This window comes from Limulus polyphemus, unplaced genomic scaffold (assembly GCF_000517525.1).
Source record: "Limulus polyphemus unplaced genomic scaffold, Limulus_polyphemus-2.1.2 Scaffold1010, whole genome shotgun sequence".
In the NCBI taxonomy this organism is placed as follows: domain Eukaryota; kingdom Metazoa; phylum Arthropoda; class Merostomata; order Xiphosura; family Limulidae; genus Limulus; species Limulus polyphemus.
In genome coordinates, this window is record NW_013666620.1 from 313,091 (window position 1) to 320,045 (window position 6,955).

The window sequence follows — 6,955 nt, forward strand, 5'->3', positions numbered from 1 at the left end:
AGAGGAGAACCAGCATTCTGGAGATAATTTGTCAAACCAACTATTTAAACAATAAGAGGAGAACCAGCATTCTGGAGGTAGTTTGTCAAACCAACTATTTAAACAATAAGAGGAGAACCAGCATTCTGGAGGTAGTTTGTCAAACCAACTATTTAAACAATAAAAGAAGAACCAGCATTCTGGAGGTAGTTTGTCAAACCAACTATTTAAACAATAAAAGAAGAACCAGCATTCTGGAGGTAGTTTGTCAAACCAACTATTTTTATAATACGGTCTCACTTTAAATCAGTGACACCAATTGGGGTAGGTGGGTGAGGGGGCAGCCGCCTCATCCAAGCCTTATTATTATTATTAATTCATTTTCGATGTTTGCAAGTTTTGTTTTTGTGGTTCCTAACAACTCCTTGACTCTTATGTATACAGCTGATGTATCAACTCCAAAACGTGTTACGTCATCAACAGTTCGTGTATTTTGTAGAAGTTAGGGTTCATCTTTGCTCCCCCCCCATACCTTCACGAGTTTTCTGAAATGGCGCCACTACCTTAACTTAGTTAGTACTAAACAAAATTTAAATACCAACATCACCACGACAAATGGCCATTTTGTACAATTGAATAAACGTACGTTTATGGCCGTCTAATCAGTGATCACAGAAATATACGTATTTGGTTCTGTACACTTGTTTGTATGTCCTTGTGAGAACAGAAGAAGAAAATGGGCAAATTTTTTTGATTACATTTCCAACTAAAATACTGGAATACTTGAAAACTGTAATATTAACAGTGATATAGAAACAGTTGCTTATGTTATTTTGCAAGATTTGCTTAGATGAGTTGTAAACTTTGCCTTTTTTTTTTTTGTTGTTGTTAAACATAAAACTTCACAATGGGCTATCTGTGCTATGTCCACTGTAAGGAGCGAACGAAGAATTTTAGCGTTACAACTACAGGCCCTCCGACTTACCGCTAAGCCACTGCAAAGATTAAGGGTAGTTTTGTTACCAAATTGATTTTTTTTTTTTCACTAAGTTAAAATTTAAACTGTGTATAAAGAAGTAGTAGTTGAAAATAGAAGTCATCAACTACACTAAATTATTCGTGATTTTATGGCGTAACAGTAAAAGCATTATATCAGAATGTATCGCATTAATCCTCATTGAAAACAAAAACAAAACCTACCCAACAAAGACGGTCACTGTTGGATTGCCTGATTAACCGAACAGGAAAGCGGAAGATGCAAACTGTGGGAATAGTTCAGATGTTCTCCGACAGGGTTGTTTCGTCAGAAGGTGTTGCAGTTCGAGCTGATGAAAGTCTTAAGGGTTGGACGGTGATTACTCTAAGTTTCCATGTTGTGAGAACTCCCCGAGCATGGAGTTAAGTTTAGTAACTTACTCATACGTTATGAGGCACGTTGAATAGCTGTAAGACTACGCGGGACGTTGAATTTGTTTCTTCAAATTATCTGAAATAAAAAGCTAACAAAGATTAAGTGAGACAAAAAATACAAACGTGCCATAGAATTTCTGAGCTACGAGCCTGAACCTCTGGTAATTTCATTATTTACTTTTCTTCTAATGGGAGAAAGGTGATAAAAAATCTGTCTCGAATTCAAAGAAATCGTACTTGAAACACCTAATTTTGGTTTGTTTTGAGTTTCGCGAAAAGCTACAGGAGGGCTATCTGCACTAGACGTCCCTAATTTAGCAGTGAAAGACTAGAGGGAAGGCAGCTAGTCGTCACCACCCACCGACAACTCTTGGGCTACTCTTTTATCAACGAATACTGGGATTGACCGTCCCATTATAACATTCCCACGGCTGAAAGGGCGAGCATGTTTGGAGGGACGGAGATTCGAACCCGCGACCCGCAGATTGCGAGTCGAGCATCCTAACCACAGTAATTTAGGAGACGACAGTAAACACAGCATTCAAGTAAAACATAGCTGGTTTATCACATCTCTGTGACAATTTTTTTTTCTTTCTTCTTAATGTAAATTTCCATAATATCGCAGGACATAACGATATTTTCGACATTTATTGCCGAACGGAAAAATATTTAAAAGGAAAACAAACTGGCGTAGCCGATTTTGAAGTATAAAGATATCACAAAATTTGAGGCCCGGCATGGCCAGGTGGTTAGGGCGCTCGACTCGCAATCTGAGGGTCGCGGGTTCGAATCCCAGTCACACCAAAGATGCTCGCCCTTTCAGCCGTGGGGGCGTTATAATGTGACGGTCAATCCCAGTATTTGTTGGTAAAAGAGTAGCCCAAGAGTTGGCGGTGGGTGGTGACGACTAGCTGCCTTCCCTCTAGTCTTACACTGCTAAATTAGGGACGGCTAGCGAAGATAACCTTCGAGTAGGTTTGCGCGAAATTCAAAAACAAACAAAATTTGGTAAGACATATTACACATTATGATGGCCATTTTTAATAAAACATAAAAGTCTTGTCTAATGTCCGTTTTAAACTTTGAGGTCACAACACGAGTATCGACATTGATCTTGAATTTGATTAATCACAAGTACCCATTGCAGTGAAACTCTGATCAGCCGCTGTTTATCTGTGTATATTATTTGTTTGATTGCTCAGTATAAGTTATCTGAACAAATATAAAACGCTCACAAGAAGGCGAGGCCCAGAACCCGATCCGTTTTGTTTTTTTTCATAAATATTTATACAAGATAAAATTTGCAGATTTATGAAAATTAAACCTCATATTGACGTTAGAAAAATCGTGAAATATTGATTATTATTTTCGCAGAGTTCCTCCAAGTACAGAAACAAACCATACCTACCATAATCTTATTATTTCTAAGACGGCATTTCGCTTTTCATCGATTTTAAGTTTAAAAAGGTGAACGTATTAATGAATATAAATAACAACCGCCATCTAGCGAAAGAAATAGTAACAAGGGCTTTACTATTAACGGTGTCTCTTGGCTCGGGTTTGCAAGTTCTAAATACCTTTTTACTGATATAAAATATTAAAGATTTGTATTTGAAATAAATGAAATGAAGAACATCAGGAATATACAAGATTTGACATATCGGATTTTTATAGTTATGTACACAAACTATATTGACCGTTTACCAATTTTAAGGACCACAATAGCACATTAATCTATCATATATATCAACACATAAAACACTGCTCTGATTTTTTTTTAATAGAACTGCCACCTATAGGTAAGTAAAAATACTAAAATAAAACCTTAGATGATTGAAAAGAACTATCTAGAACCTCCAAGCGTAAAGAGCAAACAAATTTAAGCCTTCTATTAAAAATCACATCAAAACTGTTTCAATATAGTCCTTATGATACATCACCTTATCATAAACCGTGCAGCGCCCTCAGACGTTATTTTTGTTTTGCCAATAAACAAACTGTTCAAATACTGGAACAAAGGTGAAAAAAAATAAAGAATTTTGATCTTTAAAGCTTGAAAATGGCCAAGTGAAATAACAGTAATTACAGGTTTGTTAGAAGTGGTTAAATTCTCTTATAAAGTGCAGAAAGTAACCAATATCACGATAAAGTAAAAATAGCCACCATTATCTTTAGAGTGGCGATTTAGGCACTAGAGGTCAAGATTTGAAGGAAATCAAGGCAAAGCACAGGAGAAGTTAATGTAAAATAAGCAGTTTAGTGACCAACTTCTTTCAGGGATTACTTTAGCAGCGTGTTAGCGTAAAGGACTCAGCATGGGGTTCGAAACGTCGCCGTTTCAACGAAACTTTAGGCAGCAGAAGAGCCATGAAAACGCCACTACAATAACTTACATTACATTCAAATCTTTCTCTCAGTTATCAAATTAATTTTTTGTAGTCTTTATCTGTTTATCACTGTTTTATATCAAGAAGTCAATTCAATTGGGGGAAAACGTAAAGCTATCCAATTTATTGCGAATGAAGGTCTCCGCGTTTAACATTGTAAGTGGGCCATATGAGATTTAAAATAATATCTTTAATCAACACATTAGTAACGTATTTTCAAGGTCCTTGTATATATGTCCAGGCCAGGTGGTTAGGGCGTTTGACTCGCAATCTGAGGGTCGCGTGTTCGAATCCCCATCCCACTAAACATGTTCGCCCTTTCAGCGCCATGGGGGGGGGGGGCGTTACAATATGACGTTGGTAAAAAGAGTACCCGAAGAGTTGGCGGCGAATGGTGATTACTTGCTGCCTTCCCTCTAGTCTTTCGCTGCTAAATTAGGGACGGCTAGCGCGGATAGCCCTCGTGTAGCTTTGCGCGAAATTCAAAGTATATGCCCATCAAATAACAAATACGTTTAAACTTACTCATTAATACGTGCAAATAATTGATTAATATGTACATGTATATTCTGTTTTTAAAAGCTCGAGCTCTATTTGTAGAAGTGGGGAAAATATAGTAGAAAGCAAACGTGAATAAGAAATTAAAAGAAATGTCTCCAAATGTTGGTTAAAAAAATAGTAATTCTTAAATAACTTCAAGATATAAAAATCACTAATTACGAAAACATACAAAAGCTAGGCCTACAGTAGTCATAAACAACGAGCTAGGCTAACTAGTTATCAATGGTACAAAAGCTGATCATAGGAAGTACAAAAGAAAGCGAATGAGTTGTAGCATGAGAGTATACCTTGTTTCCATACAGTTCGTCGAAATACGAGCGTGGAATATTGTTTCAAATGTCCTGTATTACTAAATACATCAGCCGAATTGTTTGGCCGTCTTTTTGACGTTTTTACGCGAGTCCTTCTCCAGAATGTTTATATCTGGACTTTGTGTAGAACAACTCATGGATGGGAAAGCTTCACCGGTCTACTAACTGTCAAAATGTCGTTTAACCAGATTTGCTATCGTGCTGGAAGACGAATCTCTTCCCGTTGAGTCTGGTTCCTGAGGGAATGGCATGATGAATTAGGACTTGCCTTTGCATGTCGACAGTCAGGGTGCCATAAATTTTGTATAGATCACCGACACTGTTGGCTGAAATGTATTCCCCAAGTTGTACTGATCCCCACTTCCCATCATACTTCACTGTACATTGAGTGTGATAAAGTTTATCTCTCCAGGCGAACAAGTCAAACTTAGGCTTAGTTGTAAAGAGCACACGTCTCCAGCTTTGCTTATTTCTTTTAAGCCAGTGCAATCTTGTGTGTATAATATTTTCACATTAGGTCCTAAAAGAGATTTTTACACTTTAAACTACGATAACGTTAAACCTCTGTCACCTTGACGATATCCGTTCTTGTGAGATGGGGGCGTCCGTGAGTGCAGCTCTGGGCAGCGTAGTAGAGCTCCCCCTCGATTTGAATAAAATATCAATATAACAAGGAATTTGTTAAAACCCCAGCACCGAACATGCTGGCCCTTTCGGCCGTGTAGCAGTGGTGCTGGGGGCTAGTAATGTAATGGTCAGTTCCACTATTCGTTGGTAAAAAGTAGCCCAAGAGTTGACGGTGGGTGATGTTGACTAGCTGCCTTCCCTATAGCTTTTCTCTTAAAATTAGGGACGGCTAGTGCATATATTCCTGGAGCAACTTTGCTCTTAATTTAACAAACAAACAAACCGATGCTGTGAATACACTTACACCACGTCCCCGTTTGACCTCCACAAGGACGTTAGTAAAATTATCCAAGATTCTAACGAGACGTGGGTGTAAGTTACTAGGGTCTCTTTGATTGGCGAGTAAATATATCACCAAATGACAACTACAACAAATATTATTATGTAGATACATACGTAGCGTATTCACTCAGTTTTAAACTACATATACATACACACATTGTATACCAATAACTTCCAGGTTGTTCGCTAAAATCACATGGACTTAGTTTTTTTTTTAAAAAGTGTTGCGATACAGTCAAATCATGCATCACTCAGCCCCCACCAAAATATTTATTTTGCAAGTATCTAAAACATTAATGAAGTTTTATCGAATTCTAGAAAAAATTTAGATTAAAGAAATTAATAACTAGACTTAAAACTAGATTAAAATAGTTTACTAATAACACTATACGAATCTGTCTTTCCATTTATCTATTTATTTTTGTGAAAATAGGACTGATATATTCCCTTACCCACGTTAATTTTGTCACGTGTAGAGAGCGAGTACCACGTGCCTACGTCGGGAGATGGATAGTCAGTCAGTGGTTAGTTATTATTGACTCGTATTGTTATTATTAGTAGGTATATAACCTTTATATTGTTGAGCATCAGAACTACGACAGTTTATAATTTCGACATTTAAAGGCCCATTCACCAACAATTATTCTTAACACCGTCCAAACACTGATACAACGAAGTTACGTTCGCTTCTAAGCTTTATTGCTTTCGTCTGCGGCTGCGTTGTCATAATAGTAGTGACGTCAATAATACGGCACATCTTGAGCGGTGTAGGACCAGAGCAGCGTGTCTTGGGAAATCTATAGGACACCCTTCACATTTCGGAAGGTCCGGTGTCAAAACGTACTACTAGAATATGTAAGTTCTCTGTATATATATCATAAATCGAAACTTTTAATTAAAAGAGAGAGAGAAAAGAGGAAGAAATATGGTAGGATATTGGCTCCAATGGATATCACACACACACACAAAACCTTTTGTTTATAAAATGTGTGTGTACTTACTGATGGAAGACTGTTTTATCCAGCAATACTTCGACCGTATAGTGGTACACTATATCAATAAAAATTAATTCGGTTTGCTCATTTATATTTAAAAAAAAACGATTTTATGTTGTAGCTGAAACATAAAAACTGTAGCATAACACGATGCGTGATACAAGCTCGTATTAGGTATAGGCGATGAAATGCGTCTTTGGGTAACATAAAATTAGTGACGTAACTACAAAAGATGTCCCTCCCCACGCATGTAAAGCAATTACATCTATTCTCTCTATGTCGCCAATCTTAAGTTTGTCAGCCCCCCCCTCCCCCACACTCCCCTCCCCGCCATACAATACGG

The 6,955-nt window shown here is 37.5% G+C and overlaps 1 protein-coding gene and 1 long non-coding RNA gene across 7 annotated transcripts in view; one reads left to right on the top strand and one right to left on the bottom strand.

Moving 5' to 3' along the window:
- Positions 1 to 6,251, bottom strand: part of LOC106461683 (tripartite motif-containing protein 2-like) — a 21,190-nt gene extending 14,939 nt beyond the window's left edge. For 2 of the 6 annotated variants that reach the window (XM_022388702.1, XM_022388700.1), the window contains exons 1-2: positions 6,070 to 6,251; positions 1,180 to 1,465 (exon numbers count right to left, since the gene is read on the bottom strand). The gene's annotated coding sequence lies outside the window, so the exon portion shown is untranslated. Of the gene's footprint in view, positions 1 to 1,179; positions 1,466 to 4,624; positions 4,642 to 6,069 lie in introns of those variants that run through there. The other 4 variants (XM_022388705.1, XM_022388704.1, XM_022388703.1 and 1 more) reach the window with 3 other exon arrangements.
- Positions 6,252 to 6,378: 127 nt separating this feature from the next.
- Positions 6,379 to 6,955, top strand: part of LOC111086309 — a 4,299-nt gene continuing 3,722 nt past the window's right edge. Inside the window, exon 1 of the long non-coding RNA XR_002611036.1 lies at positions 6,379 to 6,472. This is a non-coding gene — a long non-coding RNA (uncharacterized LOC111086309). The remainder of the gene's footprint in view (positions 6,473 to 6,955) is intronic.